This window comes from Puma concolor, chromosome E2 (assembly GCF_028749965.1).
Source record: "Puma concolor isolate L17-30 chromosome E2, mPumCon1.1.hap2, whole genome shotgun sequence".
Taxonomy (NCBI): domain Eukaryota; kingdom Metazoa; phylum Chordata; class Mammalia; order Carnivora; family Felidae; genus Puma; species Puma concolor.
In genome coordinates, this window is record NC_141681.1 from 2140128 (window position 1) to 2156057 (window position 15930).

General features: G+C 65.5%; 1 protein-coding gene across 1 annotated transcript in view; it reads right to left on the minus strand.

Annotated features, from left to right (window-relative positions):
- The window catches only part of ZNF469 (zinc finger protein 469), a 113564-nt gene extending 105542 nt beyond the window's left edge, over positions 1 to 8022 (minus strand). The window contains exon 1 of the mRNA XM_086688721.1: positions 7925 to 8022. The gene's annotated coding sequence lies outside the window, so the exon portion shown is untranslated. The remainder of the gene's footprint in view (positions 1 to 7924) is intronic.
- Positions 8023 to 15930: the final 7908 nt, after the last annotated feature.

The window sequence follows — 15930 nt, forward strand, 5'->3', positions numbered from 1 at the left end:
TGGTGGCCTCCAGCCTTGCTCCGGACGGAGCTTCCCGGGTGGGTCCGGGCGGTGGAGGGCTCCTCTGGGGACAGGGTGGTCGTGGGACGTGGTGACACCCGGCCTGGCAAGCTATGGTGGCGGGTCCACCCCGGGAGGAAGGGCCCTCCGGTGGCTGCCGCTCAGGGACTGGGAGCCATGGCCCACAGGCCCTCCCTCAAAGCCGAGGAAGTGAGGCGGGGCCACGTGGGGAGCCGGCGGTTCGGGGCCCAGGGCCGCGGTCCCCACCCTGGGCGCTGCGGCAGGCCGGCGGAGGGCCAGATGACGGGGGACTCCCGTCTGCAGGTGCGGTTTTAAAGGATTTGGCCCATTTGCAGATCTGAAAAGACAGGAAGGATCTGCCTTCTGGGCAGCAGGCCCCATGTGCTCCCACAGCCCGGGGCCCACCCCACTTCCTCTCCTTCCATCTGCTCGGGGCCACACCTCCCTCCCTCCCGGCTGCCAAGTCGAAGGACAGGTGCGGACGGGGGGTCAGGGGCGGGGGTCTGTCCCAGCTGTGTGCTGTTGGTGGTGCCCCGGGCCCAAGGCCCGAGCCCCCAGGCCACACGGGGAGGCACACGGTAAGGGTACCACGACAGCGCTCGGGAAACGTGCTCAGGAGAAGAGAGGAAAAGTGGGTACGGACAGCAGGCGGGCCTGTCACGCGGGGGCTGGCACCCCGTCGGGTCTCGATGGCGCACCGTGCGCTCGCAGGTGTCACCGAGACCCAGGGGACACGCCCGCTGGCCGCCAGCACCTGCTGAGGCTCAACCCGTCACTGGCCCCTGCTCGGCCAGCTGGTCTGCACCCACGCTGACTGCAAGTCACAGGGTTCCGCGGGGCACGGTGCCCACGCGTGAGATGGCATCTGGCGCTCTGGGCCAGTGGGCGGGAGACACGAGAACCCAAGTTTGGGAGGCACGCTGGTTCCACAGCCGTGTTTGCGCCTCTGACCCAACCGGCACCAAATGTCCCCGCCTCCAAACAGCGGCACAGCCGAGCCCCCTCGCCGCCCCTGGGCCCCGGGATCAGCCAGCAGATGTCCTGCTCTGTGGCCTCAGGGTTGTTGCGACACATCAGGGTCTCCAACGCCAGGCGGGGCCGCTTCCTGCCCTTGAGAGGCGATATCCTCTGCAGAGCAGGCCCCAGGTGAGAACCAGGCCGCCGGATGCGGGTTGCAGGACGCATGCCAGATGGAACCTGTGCCTCGACGAGCAGAAATCACGTCTGCTGTGACGTCCAGCGTGCAGGAGGCACGGGCAGTCCTGGCCACGTGTTCACCAGCTCCCTCCTGGAGAAATGACTCTCCTGGCATGAACCCTCCCAGCGCCACAGGGTGCAGCGGTGGAGGAAGCTGACCCCCGGGCATCGTCCGGACCCCTCCCCACGTGTGTCTCGCGTGTGCAGGGGGCACGGTGTCCGTGGGCACAGCCAAGCTGCGCATCGCAGGCCAGAGCTCTCAGCGGCTCTAACCAAAGCCCGCACACGATAGACCGTCACAGCCGACCCGTCAGCAAAGGGGCATCAAAGGCCACTGGCACCCGCCATGTACCTCGACCCTGCTGGTCCCGGGGCTGGAGGGGCGTGTGCTGCCTGGGGGCCGGCGGTGACCCTGCCAGCGTGGGCTGTGAACCAGTCTTCAGTCATTCCAACAACCTGCTGTCTACCCTTCCAGAATAACCCCCAGCCCTGTCTGTGACGGCCCCAGAGTTGAGGGGCCTGCACAAATGTTCTTGGTGTCAACCTACTCAGTCATCTCCTGCCCCAAGTACTGGTCTGCAGGGATGGCCAGGGCCCAGGTTGAGGGGCTTCAGGGTCTCTGAGAGGGAGCAGGCGTTTGTTTTTAGCCCCTGGACCTCAGGTTCCCTGAGGAAAGGGAGTCAGGTCACCAGGAAAGGCTTCATGGATGGGTGGCCCCTTCCTTCAAAGAACATGCCACCCAGTAACGTGAGTTTGTATGTCTTGCCCGTGTCCTTGACCAGACTGGGAGCTCTGGAGGCAGAGACCACGGACCCATGCACTTAATGGGCACTGAATGAATAGGTTTGCAATATAGCACTGAAGGCTGAGTTTACATGCCCTAAACCACAGGGGAAGTAGGGAGACAGCACTAGGCAAGTGGTGCGCCTACTTGGAGGGTAGGAGGGAGGGAAGGAAGGAAGGAAGGAAGGAAGACTACATCCACTGACTCGTCCACCCATCTACACATCCATCCATCCACCCACCCACCCACAGGCCTCCATCAACGCAGGAGAGCGGGGGGAAGTGGGTTCACGTTTCTGGCTGCCAGGAGGGCCCCTGCCATTGTTCTCCATCATTCTGTAGGAAGGATGAAGAAGTCCCCGGGGCCACCCCCGGCGCGCTGGGCTCGAACTGTCAGGATTGCTCCTCAGAAGGACTGTGTCTCGCGGACCAGTGTTGGATAAATGATCCAAGGCCAGGGAATTAAAGTTCAAAAAAGCTTGGGTGCAAATCACATTTAGCTAGAAAAAAAACGTTCCATCACAGGCTGGCGGTGCTGATGTGTGGGAAAACGGTTTAGGGTAGTGACTGGAGAGCACCGGACGCTTCCCTGGCAGGTGTGGACACCGTGGCCAGTCTGCAGCGGGTCTGGCCTCTCACCCAGCTGCACGAGGTCTCCGGGCTCCCGCCTGCCTCCACGTCAGCCCCCACGTCCGGCATCCCCTCTCTCCCTTTCCCCGTCTTCCAGCGCCCGGCCCGTCACCGTGGCTCGCCTGCCGCTCGGCACCTTCCAGGTGGGCGCCACCACACGCGGGACTCGTGGATTCCCCACCGTAGCCCTGGTGACGCGGCTCCACCAGCCCCGTGCGTCTCCTTCCTGGTCACCTGCGCCCGACCAGCTGCTACTTCGTTCATTCACTCATTCACTCATTCACTCTTTCATTCCGCAGACGTGTGTCAAAAAGCCACGGGATGCCACGCTTTGATGACCACAAAACTGTGCAAAACCCGACCTGGCAGAGCTGCCTTGTGGCTCCGCCTGGGGGTGGGCCTGGGGCTGGAGACACAGGAACCCAAGCCACACCTATTTACCGCCCGCGCCTCAGAGCCAGGATGGTTTACGTGCCCAACGTTCACTACGGTGAGATCACGCGGGAAAGGTGAGGGCCCTAATCTTTAAGAATCCCTTAGAAGGAGGGGCACCTTGGTGGCTCAGTGGGTTAAGCGTCCAGCTCTTGGTTTCCGCTCAGGTCACGACCCCACGGTTCATGAGTTCGAGCCCCGCGTGGGGCCCTGTGCTGACAGTGTGGAGCCTGCTTGGGATCCTCTGTCTCCCTCTCTCTCTGCCCCTCCCTCGCTCACTCGCTCGCTCTCTCTCTCAAAAATAAATAAACATTAAAAAAAAAAAAAAAAGGAATCCCTCAGGAAGAGCATGACTCAGTCTCAAACGTGCTGCTGTTTGGGGCTCTTTGAACGGAGCCCCCACTAGCTCATCGTGTGAAGGCGCGCACAGACCCAGGCACCGTGCGGGGTGACGAGTCCCTTGGAGGAGCGTCGTCTGCCACGCTGGAAGAACTTCCAAAACCCACCCCTTCTCCGCAAAAAAAAATGCATCTTTATCCCTCCCCGTGGGCTCAGCTCAAGACGAAGCGGGAAGTAGCCAAGAGACAACCGCGAGATCAAGAGCACAGGAAATTTTGCCTTTCATCTGAAAATCCGTCCGTCAGCTGCAGAGGAAACGCAAAGCCGGGTGGATGCCTCGGTGGCGGCTCGGACCGCATATTAGTTCCTGCTGGTGTGAAGGAGCCTGTGGCCGCGGCCCCGTGTGCGCTGAGCTCCTCGTCTCTCTGGGACGGGGTCACCCCACCCACGCCGTCCGCCGCTGCCGTGGGAGCCCCAGGGGAGCGCCTGGTGGCTGCGACTTGGGAACGCATGGTGCCCAGCCGGGGGTGCCCCCCTCCCCCGGGCTCTGAGATGGCCCCGGGCTCCGGACACTCAGGAATGCCCGTGGCCTTAAACGACAGAATGAGTTTTCTTGGCCAGAGAAAGCTATTTCCGGGTAGGCAGTGTTGCAAGGGATCCCCTCCCCCACCACATAAGACACGCGACGGGCCTGTGGTTGGAAGGTTGCGTACTTGGTCCCACAGATCCTAACGGGAAGTCCGCTGGCTGGGGCACGACTAGCGTCTGTTGTCAGGATCTCGCGGACCGAGAGAGGGCGCAGGCACACGCGGCCCGCGCACGCCTCTCCGTGGAGTCTGACCCCGCAGGGGGGTCCCAGGGCCATCCCTCACAAGCCAGGCTGTCCTGTCTGCCTCGGTTTCTTCGCTTGTTAAGATGGCGAAAGTAATACGGATCCCTTATGGCACGAGGGTGGGTGTTTCGGTGTATCTGTCCCGTCGGTGTGCCAAGGCTCCCTGTCCTTATCACCACAGGAAGGCAGGATGCCTGGGCTGGGTCCTTCCTGGCCAGGCTGTCCCTGAACTCTGTGGGTCTCTGTCACTCCCTGTACGTGGCAAGCGGTGGTGTGGCTGGCGTCACGGGGCCCTCCCGTATCGTGGAGTCGTCCTCCGACACACGTAACAGGTGCTCAAGAAACGTGTGCTGAGTTCACGACTACAGAGGAGTGTGCCTGCCAAAGAAGTACTGGAGAAAGGAAGCATCGTGAGGGCCACAAGGAAGAAGCAAGCCCTCAGGACTGAGGAGGTGGGGGAGGCTTCCCGGAGGAGGTGGCCATGAAGACGGAAAGATTCGGGTGGGTGTAGGGGAAGCAGATAACGTTCCAGGCCAGAGAAGTGAAACAAAGATACACACGAGGAATCAAAAACGGGTCCTGCCGCCACGGGGCCCGGGTGACAGAGCAGAACAAACACGTCGGAAGACACACGACTCCTCGACGGGGCGCCTCCCGGTCACCCTCCCCGGGAGCTCCTGCGGGTACGCCAGGGAAACAGGGGGTAAAGCACCAAAGCGAAAGATGGGTCTCGGGACGGGGGGACCGGCACCAGAGCAGAGGGAGGACACTTCCGGGAAGGTGGAGGAAGGAGGCTCCCAGAGCGCCCCTCGCGCACCAGGCACGGAGCGTGACCCGTCCAGGCTGGAGCAGGCGGAAAGCTCCGGAAGAGATTTCTTCACAGAGACGAGACGGAAGACGGTCTGACGTGTGTGACGGTACCGGGAGGGGACTCCCGCGACTGGGAGGGAGCCGGGTTCGAGCTGGCGGTTGGTGCACAGGAGGCCGAGCTGGGCCACCTCAGCCAGCCATCAGAGACCCCAGACCCTCGTGACCAGGCGCGACAAAGGAAAGGACGTCGTGGTCCACGACAAGACTCAGCCGGAACCGTGGCTGTGCGAGGGGCACCCAGTCGGCGCTGCCATGGACCTGAGCAAGGGGGCCAGGTGGTGGACAATGAACACGCTGCCTGAATCGGGACACGGGGGCAGAGGCCACGAGAATCCGCTGCGTGAAGTGAGCAGGACTCGGTGCCGAGGGGAGGACCTGCAGGGCGTGATTTCTCCCCAATCCTCGCAGAGCTCGCGGTCCTAAACGGCGAGTGTTCTTCACCGTGGGGAAAGGGGAAGGGGAGGGGAGGGGAGGGGAGGGGAGGGGGCTGTGCCGCCATTTGGTTGACGAAGAAAAGGAGGGCCGAGGGCAGACACCGCATTCCCTCCCGTACCTGCTGGAGACAAAGCACCGGCGGCAGGGGTGCGGCTCAGGTCGGGGACCGCTGTCTGCAGCCCCCACATGCCCAGCTGCCCCGGAAAGCGCGGGGGCCGGCTCCCGGGGGAGGTCGCAGCGAACAGGCAGGTGCACGAGCACCCGGGGGTCGAGACCCGCAAAAACGTCAGATTCCGGCAGTAAGGACAGCTAGCCTGGTGCCCTGGGACTCGAGGCCCACGTCCCCTGTGCCACACGGGGAGGAACCCTGGAAAGGGCTCTGTGGGAAGGACAGGGGCTTCTTGGGGGAGCAACCGGGGACCCGTGGCTTGGAGGATCTCATCCACCTCAGGAGGGACAGGATGAGCGAAACCCCCAAGGGCCAAAGACCATCTCAGGGTAGGAATCACATCCCCGGCCCGCTGACCGGGACCACCGGGCGTTCACGTGTGTAGGCGGCTCAGAAACAGACAGAATGCTGGCCTCCTAGACTTGGTGCCCCCTGTGGGCCGAGCCACCGCCAAGGGACGCGGGGCCTGACTGTGAGTCGGCAGGAAGCCCGCACCTGTTGGATCAGCTGTCTCCACCACATGTATAACCGCGTCGGTCCCCGCCCACGCCCAGTCCCCCTCCCCGCCCAGCGGGTGACGTGGACCCGCCCGCACGCGGGAGAGGCGCCTGCCCTCGGCTCAGACGGGCAGGGTCCTCTACCCCCGGGGGCCGTGACTCGAGGGAGCCCCGCAAAGCTCAGGGGCAGGTGAGAGAGAAGGGCCAGACCCCGGGGGCATCATTCACCCCTGCGGCTCACCCTGCCTTGTTACCGGCTCGTCCGCCCCGCCTCCCCTCTGTCTGCCCCTCGATCGTCTTTGTCTCTGACACATTCCAGAGCGGAAGGGCAGACAGCCACACACAGCATCCCTGGACGCTCCGGCTCGCAGACGTCACCTACGGGTCGGTCTCTGCCTATGCGGTTTATCTTCAGGGAAGATGTACAAACGGAAAGTGCGCACGTTGTGAGTGTGCTAACCACGGCCGGCGTGGCCCAAACCCTGCCGAGATACGGACCGTCTCTATCGCCCCGGAAAGATGCCTGTGGCCCCCGCCAGCGCCCCACACGGCCAGCCGCTTACACTCGGCGCTGGCTCCCGTGAATGTCAAGGCTAAAACAGACCGTTTGTGCGGCAGCGTCTCGCATCCTCAGACACGAGAGAAGAGAACGAGCTGGCAGATGTGACGTAACACGCTGGCCCCGTTCCTGACGCCCTCGCGCGGGCCCCGCTGGTTCCCGTTAAGCTGAATGCCAAGGCGTTTTGGAGCCTGTGTGCCAGCCGGAAAGTAGTGCCCCCCCCCCGGGTCACCCTGCACCCCCCCGGGTCACCCTGCACCCCCCCCAAAACCTTATCAGAAAGAAGCCTGGGAGACCAGGAAGCCACTTCCGGGGGGGGGGGCGGGGTTCTACAAGGTGCAGGAACCAGCAGCTGGTCCCCGCGGGGTTCGTGAGACGCGGCGGCCGCCTGCCACGGGCATCCCACCGCCGCGGGCCGGCCGACCTCACGAGGTCATGCGCGCAGGTGCCTTCTCGGGTGGGCACTTGGACCAGCTGGCGGGTGAGGGTGTCGGGTCACAAGGGGGCGTCTGGACACGCGCTGGCTGCGTGCTCTGTGAAGCCCCCCGGCCGCACCCCACCTGTCACACACGCTCCCGCCGCACACATTGGCTCCAGATGTTGCCACAGCCTCGTCGGCAGGGTGGACGTCCGGAGACCGCTCCCTTCCCGGGGGGAAGTCGGAAAGGCGGAGGCCGAGGCAACACAAGCACCTCCGTCCCCTCCAGGCCCAGCGACGACCCCGGGTGCTTCTCAACAGGGCACCGGGGGGCTGCTACCCAGCGCTCAGGTCCCGCCTTTGACGTGGTCCCCGTGGCTCAGGCCAAAAACGCAGGCCCAGAGGCGCTATTCCTGACCCGTCTGTAGCCTGCGGCCCCCATCCGGGGCTCCCCCCCGCCCTTCCGCCCTCCCGAGCCAGCGCGGCCGCCAAGCCGTCCCCATCGATCGCCCGGGATGGGGCCGAAGACGGTTTCCACCCTCGGTGCCTCCCGAGAACCACTCAGAGCTCGGGTCACGTCTCTTTGTCCACGGTCACCCCGACCCTCGCGCCAACGTCCGCTCAACACCGACCACGCACCAGCGTCAACACACGCGCAACGCGACCCGCGACGACAGCGTCAGTGAAATAAGGCGGGAGGTGGGGCCGAATCAAACGGCGGCGAGGAGAGCACGCTCCTTACCTTTGCGATCCGCGGTCACAGCCGCTTCTTCCGCTGGTCACTGTCTACACAGCTGCCTCTCAGCCACCGGCAGACTCTGTGGATTACAAGCGAGTGTTTAGACAGACAGCCCCAAGCCGCAGAACCAGGGCCTGCCGGCCTCACGACTGCCACACTCCAGTCCCCGGCGCACAGGGACAGGACCCTAGCTAAAGGCTCTCCCCACGGTCACCCTCCCTGTCCCCACCCAGATCCACGTCAGCGATTCAGTGGTGCTCGGCTTTCCCTGCACACTGCCATGGCCACACGCGGACGCCCACGGACACAAGGGGTCGCCTGCAGGCACAGTCTGATCAAGCTTCTCGGCACTGCTCCCTGCACAGTGTCCTTCTTTTTCTCACCCAACTACCTGGGCAGAAATCGAACGTGCTCTTGCGGTCCCCGTGTGGCGTCCCTGTGAGGTGGGGTATCCCGCTCGGACCCCCCCCCTCACCACAGGTGTCTGCTTTCTGCCCTGAGCAGGGGGCTCCTGCCCAAGGAGGGGACCTTATGCAGGCTTCGCGAGCGGACCCTCGCCCACGTGGGTCTCTGCTGCTCGGCCAGCCCTCTCGTCGTCCTCCTCCAGGACTCCATGTGTCACTCCGGACCTCCCGGCCAGCAGCTGTGCCTGGGAACCTCCCAGCGTCCCCCGCCCTCTTGGTCGGTCCTCTGTGAGCTTGCTCATCGTCTTGCCAAGAAGTTGGACGCCGACCAGACACTTCTTCCCGGTCCACGGTCCCAGGTGGCTTCGGGGGAGGGGCGAGTCAACACTGTGACACACACACGCTCAGAAGCCACGAGGAAGTCAGAGTCGACCGTGTGCTGGCACAGCCTCTGGGCGGACCTGAAGGGAGCCCGCGCCCGCTGTCTTTCAGAGCGTCAGGCCGCGCACTTTGGGCAGGAACGTTAGAGCCGCGCTGGCCTCCCTCCCGGGAGGGGGATGAGGCTGTGGGGACGCGTGAAGCTCTGCGGTGGTCGGTCTGGGGGCTGCGGGGGCACCTTCTGTGCCTCCCCAGCACCCGCCCCTCGAACCGACTCTCTCCGATCTGAAGCGGCCCCCGGAGACGTGGTCTCCTACCCTCCGGTGACATTTCAGATTAGTAAGGAACCTTCAGTCTCAGCCGCGTCCTCGCGGAGCTGGCGGGCTCCTTCCCCCCGCCCCCCCGCCCCCCCGGCTTTATCTGGAATCAGTCGGACTGTCAGCAAAACGTAAAAAATAGTTGTTTTCCGAGCCCAAATACAGCGCGGGCTTCTAACTCATCTGCCGTCTAATTAACAGTTCCCAGGCCGCCCTGGCCCGTGGGAACATCTGGGCCCCATCCCTCCAGGCCCCAGACCTCGAGGGAGGGGCGCGCGGCTCTCGGAGACCCTCTGCCTCGGTCTTCCTTTGAAATCCCTAAGTGGGAGGACGCTGGTGTGCGTGCGTGCGTGTGCACGCGTTTGTGAAATAGCTGTTTGCACGGTGCCTGGCGGTGCCCCGTGAGCCAGCGTCCTGCAGGCCCCGTCGGGGCCAAGACGACCTGCTCTGGGTCCGCGGCGGCGAGGGAAAAGCAAAGGCGTGTGCTGAGGCCCCCGCGAAGCTGCTGCCTGATTTCCAGGGCCCTTCCGTGTTGCTGAGACTTTCCCTGGGTGTGATGGGCTGGCGGACAGGTGGACACACGGCCCGCGGGGAAAGCCGCGTGGAGGCGGAGGCCCCGGTGGGGGGCCAGCCTGACGGATGCGGCGTGGGGCGCTCGGCTGGGCGGCTTTTCTTGGTGGAAGCAGCCTGGCTTCCCTCATTCAACTGTGTGCTTACGAGCGTCACGGGGTCGAACGCACACGGCGCCACGTCCACCGTCCTGGCCCCTTTTAGGGGTGGAGGTCGTGGCCTGACGCTTGTTCACGATGCCGAGCGGCTGTCCCCGCGGCCTGACCGTTCGGCTTGTAGAGCGGAAGCTCGGTCCCCGTCACAGACTCGCCGCCCGCCCTTCACACCCCTGCTCCCACATCCACTCTCTGTGTCTGTGAATCTGACGCCCGCCCCCGGCCTCGTGTCCACGGATCCCACCAGGGCTCGCCCTGCAGGGGTGTCCTCGGGTCCACCCACGAGGTGCGGCTGGCGTCGGGCTTCCCTTTCCCCGCAAGGCGGGGTGCCGCCCCGTCGTGTCACGCACACCGTGCTGACCGTCGCATCCGCCGCTGGCTGCTGTGAACGCGTGTGCCAACGGGGGACCCGCTCTCACGTCTCGTGGGCGCGTGAGCGCAGGGGGCAGTGCGGGTCATCGTTAACGTTCTCCAACAGTGGTGGCACCAACGGGTGTCAGCGGCGCCTCTCTCTGCTTCTCACCTGCACATCTCCGACGACGACGGATGGGGGGGGGGGCGCGTCTTGACAGGTGCAGGACTTACCCACGTTTTCCCGCACATTCTACCGGGCTGATGAGCACGTCGGTGTTCCCAGCCTGGGGCTACTTGGGGCAGCGCCACTAGCCCACCCGCCCCCACCCGGGAGCGGAGGCTCGGCTGTGCGCGAGGACGGCCCGCGGTTTCCCGGCTTACGTCCCCCGGGGGTGCACACACCTTCCACTTCTCCCAGTCACCCAGACCTTCTGGCGAACGGACGGCGGCGTTTCTCATGGGTCTTTAACTACGTTTCCCAACGGCGGATAAATTACCTGAGCGCCTTTTTCTACATTTGCTATTCATTTGGGTTTCTTCTCTGTGAGATGGACGGACAACGCTTTTGTCCATTTTTCTCCGGGGTGTCTGCCTTCTCCTACAAAGCATGTGTTGCGCATACTGGCCCCTTGCTGGACGAACATGACCCCGGGGAGATGCTGTCGGGGCAGGGCCACCACTGTCCCCCTCCGAAGGCCGTTCTTTCCCTAACACGCCCCCTCGCCGGCACAGGAAGCGGCTTCCACCACCAACTTCATTCTTGCATTCACTCATTCATTCACTTGTGATCGAGAACGTGTGCCACAGCCCCGGCTGCCCCCCACGCCCTTCCCCCGCTCTGGTCTCAGACACGGTCCCCCCCGGGGCAGGCGGCTTCCCTCTCCCGAGCTGCGCAAGCCTCCCTCCCGCTTCTGAGGCCGGCCCCCTGCCCTCCCACCCCTCCCCGGGCGCTGGAGCACCGGGCCGCGCACCTCTGGGCCGTGGCGCCTTCCCCGGGAACCCACCCTCCACAGCCCCTGAAGCCTCCTGAGCCCCTGCCCACCCCTCCCCAGTGACCGCCGCGCCTGTCCCTGCATTCCCGTGTGGTCCCTCAAAGCTGTGACGGCAGCGTTACCACAGGACGGTTATCGTTAGCAAGGACCAAGGTGACAGCGGCTCACGCCGCCGGGTTCTGCCGCGAGCCCGCCCCGGAGCAGGACGTTCCCCGCCACGTGTCACCGGCTCCCCGCAACCCCGTAAGGCGGGTCCTGTTATTCCCACCGTCTTACAGACGAGGACCCTCAGGCTCAGAGAGGCCAAGCAACTGGCCGGAAGCCACACAGCGAGCCAGCACAGCGCTGAGTCACCGTGCACCGGGACCCCGCCTGAGCGGTCTTCACGCCCCGGAGCAGGAAGCCGGGATGTGCGAGCCAGGGAAGGAGCGAAGGCTCAGGCAATCGGCACCCGTCGCAGAGCCAGAGGGCCCGGTAGTCAGCCTCTGCCTGGAGCATCCCAACGCGAGCCGGCCCGCCCAGCGACCGGCCCTGCTTTCTGGAAGGGACGGAGAAGCAGCAGGAGGGAAAAGCCAAGAGAAAAGTAACAAGCAGAGACAAGCCGCCTCGCAAAGCTGCCCCGAATCCTCGGGTTCCTGGACCCTGCGCGCACTCGGGGAAACAGCGGGCCACCCCGAGTGTCTTGTTCCGGTGGCCGCAGGCGGTGCGGCAGCGACCAAGCGAGGACCGCAGGGGGCCACGGTGACGCACAGGCCGCTCCGGGAGCTGCGTGGACGTCTGGCCGCGCCCAGCGAGCGCGCGCTCCGCGGGCACGGGGGTGCCGCGATCCCCCCCCTCACCCCGGGGTGGTGCGTGCCGTCAGCCACAGGGCACATCGGTGCCAGAAGGGGCCGCGGCCAGGGCTGGGAGGCCAGGAGGTCGGGGTGTGAGCCCTGGGTCGGGCTGGAGGGGCCTCGGTCTCTGTTGGGGGGGAGGACGGGGGCTGCGGGCAGCCTCACCCTCGGGGCGCGGCTGTGCACGGTCGCCACGAGGTGTGCGAGGGCAAGAGAACCCACATGACGCGCCAGGTTCCCTGCGCTTCTCCGGGGAACCGGCCGTGGCACCGCGGGCAGGAGAACCGCAGGTCAAGGGCCGTGGGGGCGGGAGGGAGGGGCACGCAGGTGGGCTCTCGGTCCCTTGCTCGCCCACGCAGCCCGCGCCCCCGACCCCAGGCGGCCCGCCTGCCGCGCAGCCAGTGCCCTGGGCTCTCGGACGGAGGGACGCGTGCTGTAGCCTGCGTGCTCCCTCGAGCGGTCCTGGGGGGTGGGCGGGCTCACCCTCCCTCTCTCCTCGGGGGCTCCCTGAGTGGCCGAACCGGGGCAACCGCCTGGCCCTGGGGCCCCCGTGAAGGAGACGCCCCTCTCGCACTGTTGGCATCTCCTCCCCAGACAAAAGCGGGAGCCCGTAACCTTCGCCTCAGCTCAGCACGGCCACGGCGGCCGGAGGCCACGGGCCCAGAGCCACAGATCTCTGCCGCGGGGTGCCCGACCGGGGCCAGACAGGGGGAAACAGAGGCAGGCACGGGCCGTGGGTGGGTGCGGGGCAGAGCTCCCGCAGAGACTTGAGGGTCCCGTCAGGAGGAGCCGCCCGCTAACAGAGACCTTCCTTGCCTCGTGTGTCCCCTGGGCCCAGAAACGCCCCAGATAAAGGGAGGATCGAGGAATTTGAGAAGCGGAGAGGTAGCTCCAGACTCCAGGGCGCTGCGCTTCCGTTGTCGATTCAAGGCACGACCCGGCCCTTTGGGGGAAGCCCGGCCCCCCCAGGGCTGCGACCCGCACACCTCCGCTCGGGGCCACCGCCCGCCAGGAACTGGGGGTCAGACGCGCCCCCACGGCCCCGCCAGGGTGGGACGTGCAGCGTTATTTTCTGCCATCTCTAGAGCAACCTAGACGCGGGCGTCCTCACCCCACTCGTCTCGGCACAGACGAGACCGCGAGAGGGAACCACCCGCGAGGTCGTCGCACAGCAGAGGCCACGCCGCCTCCTGCACCTGACTCCCGATCCTCCCAGCTCCGTCCAGACAGGCGCCCGGGCGGCGAGACAGGCAGATGGGAAAGCGCCTCCTGGTCTGGCACAGGGACCGGGGGCCCAAACCCACAGGGCGAAGCGGGACCTCAGGCTCCTCTTGATACCTCGCCCCGGCGGCCTTGGTGGCCCGAGGGCAGCACTGCTGACCCTCCCGACACCCACGCGGGGGAGATCCTTGCTGACCGACACGCGCACGAACGTCCGTGTGCCCACGTGTACGCGTGCACCTTGTGTCTCGGGCATGCTGTCCCCGCGGGAGAGGCAGCTTGCGGTCAGCAGGCCCTCCCCCGCCGCCCACCGGTGAAGGGAGCTCCCCAGGGTGGCTCGGGGGCAGGGAGGGAGCAGGGAGCCCGGCGTGGTGGGCTTGGAGAGTGGGCTCTCTTCTCACTAGGGTCAGGGTCCCTCTGGGCAGGAACTGTGTGTTTAGAGCCACGGTTCTCCAGATGGGGTCCCAGCGCCCTGGGAACTCGTTGGAAATGGGACCATGTCCCAGAGCCGTCCCCAAGGCAGGGGCTCGGGGCCAGCCACGGTCTGTGTGTCCTCGGGCGCTGAGCGAGCTGGAGTCTCTGGACGTGTGTGTCAGGGCACAGGGAAGAGGGATGTCCCGGGGCCCCTGGCCTCGAGCCCCAGCCAGCTTCGTCCTGGGGTGCGGGCCTCTGTCTCGATGGGGGCTGGCTGGACGCGCTTGTCTGAACCTATCCAACAGGACCATTAAGATGTGGGGTTTCACTTTTTTCAGTATAATTTCCTGTCACGTTGGCTAACGTACAGTGCGCTCTTGGCCTCGGGGGCAGGTTCCCGTGATCCGTCGCTTACGTACAACGGCCAGTGCTCATCCCGACAAGTGCCCTCCTCGATGACCACCACCCATTCCCCCCGCCCACCCCCCCACAACCCTCTGTATTTAAGAGCCTCCTAATGTTCACTTTGCCGTCAAAGAACAGAAAGAACCACTAACAGAGGCTGACCCTGATTGATGATCTTCCCGCTGAAAAACTCGGGGAGAAAGGTACGGATGTCTGCAACCAAATGCTCTGAACGTTGAGAAAAGATAAGGTTGAGGATTGGGAAGAAGAAACGAACCACAGTTGAAACCCGGTGGGGGCGGGGGCGGGGGGCCGTTGGTGTGACCCTCGTCTCCTGCAGGTCCCCGCAGCTCGGCCCCCAGCACAGACCCTCACCCTCACCGGACCTCGCCAGGCTGAGCGGACCCGACGGGCCCTTGGAGAGTCACCGCGACCCCTGCTCGGGAGGCGGCTGGTGGCCGCGCACAGAACACACCACGCAGACAAACCACGACAGAGCCGCAACAGCTACAGCCAGAGACTCAGAAAATTCAGACCAACTGTCCTTGGGGCGAGGCGCTGGGTCCACGCCAGGGACGGAGGGCAGGCTGGCCGGGCAGCAGGTGGCGAGGGCCCCCCTCTCCCGGAGCCGTGCACGCGCTCCCTCCTGAGACACCTGAAGACCCCACCTCTGTAGGAGGCCCCGTGACCTGTGCCGCCGCTGAGACCTGGCCAGGCCACCCCGTGTCCAGCATGTGGCCACTCCCGTGTCCCCATCCGCAGCTGGACCCCAGGACTTCCTCCCAGAGGCAGAGCTGCCCACACCTCCCCTTCTGTGTGGGGGCCCAGGCCCAGAACCCCCGGAAGCCGAGGTGTGGGGCCCGCCACAAGCCCACGGCCCTGGGGGAGGGAGGCGCCTCCTGACCTGCGCCCCGACCGTTTCTCTCCCCTCTCTTGCCCCGGGCCGGGCGGACTAGAAGCCAGCAGTCAGTTCGGTTCACAGAACAAATGGGAAGACAAGTTGTTCCCTCCTCCCCTGGCTTTCCCTAATTAGTCTGGACGGTCCCGTGGCACAGGTGTGCCCAAGAGCCACAGACGGCACAGGACAAGACGCTCAACGTCACCCGTCCGGAGGGAGACGCCAGCTAACACAAGCAGGTGCCGGTCTACACCCACCAGAGCGGCTGGAACCCAGGACCCTGGCTGCACCGGGCGCTGGCGGGGCGTCGCGGCATCGGGAGCCCCCGCTCGCGGCTGGAGGGACGGCGCCCGCGGTGGCCCCTCGCAAGGCAGCCTGGCGACACAGGCCATACGGCCCAGCACGTGCACTTGCAAGGGTTTAACCCGACGCACGGAAAACGCACGCTCCCAGAAACACACGTACGCGAGCCGTGCCCTCGCCACACACCAGGGGTAACCGACGTGCCCTCCGCCAGGCTCGTGGAGGGTCCGGCTCGGTGCCACCGCCCCACGGGACGGCCTCCCGCGATGCTCAGCACGGGGGACCCTGAGGCGCACTTTGCCAAGCGGAAGAAGCCAGAAGCAGGGCCAAGCGGCCGTGGATCGCACGATTCTGTTCCCGTGACGCGGGGACACACAGCTGCAGGGAGGGAGACAAGCTGGTGACTGCGCGGGGCCGGCGGGGGCACGGGGGTCGCTTACGGAGACGGGCAGGGGGTGTTCAGGGGGGTGCAACGATCCTGGGCCGGGGGATACACGACCCCAAGAATCTGCCGCCCAGAGAACCGGGCTTCACTCGAGAGTGAACGGGAAAGTCTGCGAATTGAAAATCAACCAACCGGGAGATGGGAAACCCCAGGATGGGACGCAGCGGTGCCCCGAGCCCCTGACCGGATCATGCATGCGGACACGCCCTTCCTGTGCAGGGGGAGGGGGAAGTGGCCCAGGTAACCACGGAAACGGACGCCGAAGGCTGGACCCGGCTGCGCATCCAGACCACGGCCGGTAGAGTTGTTTCTCGTGCGAC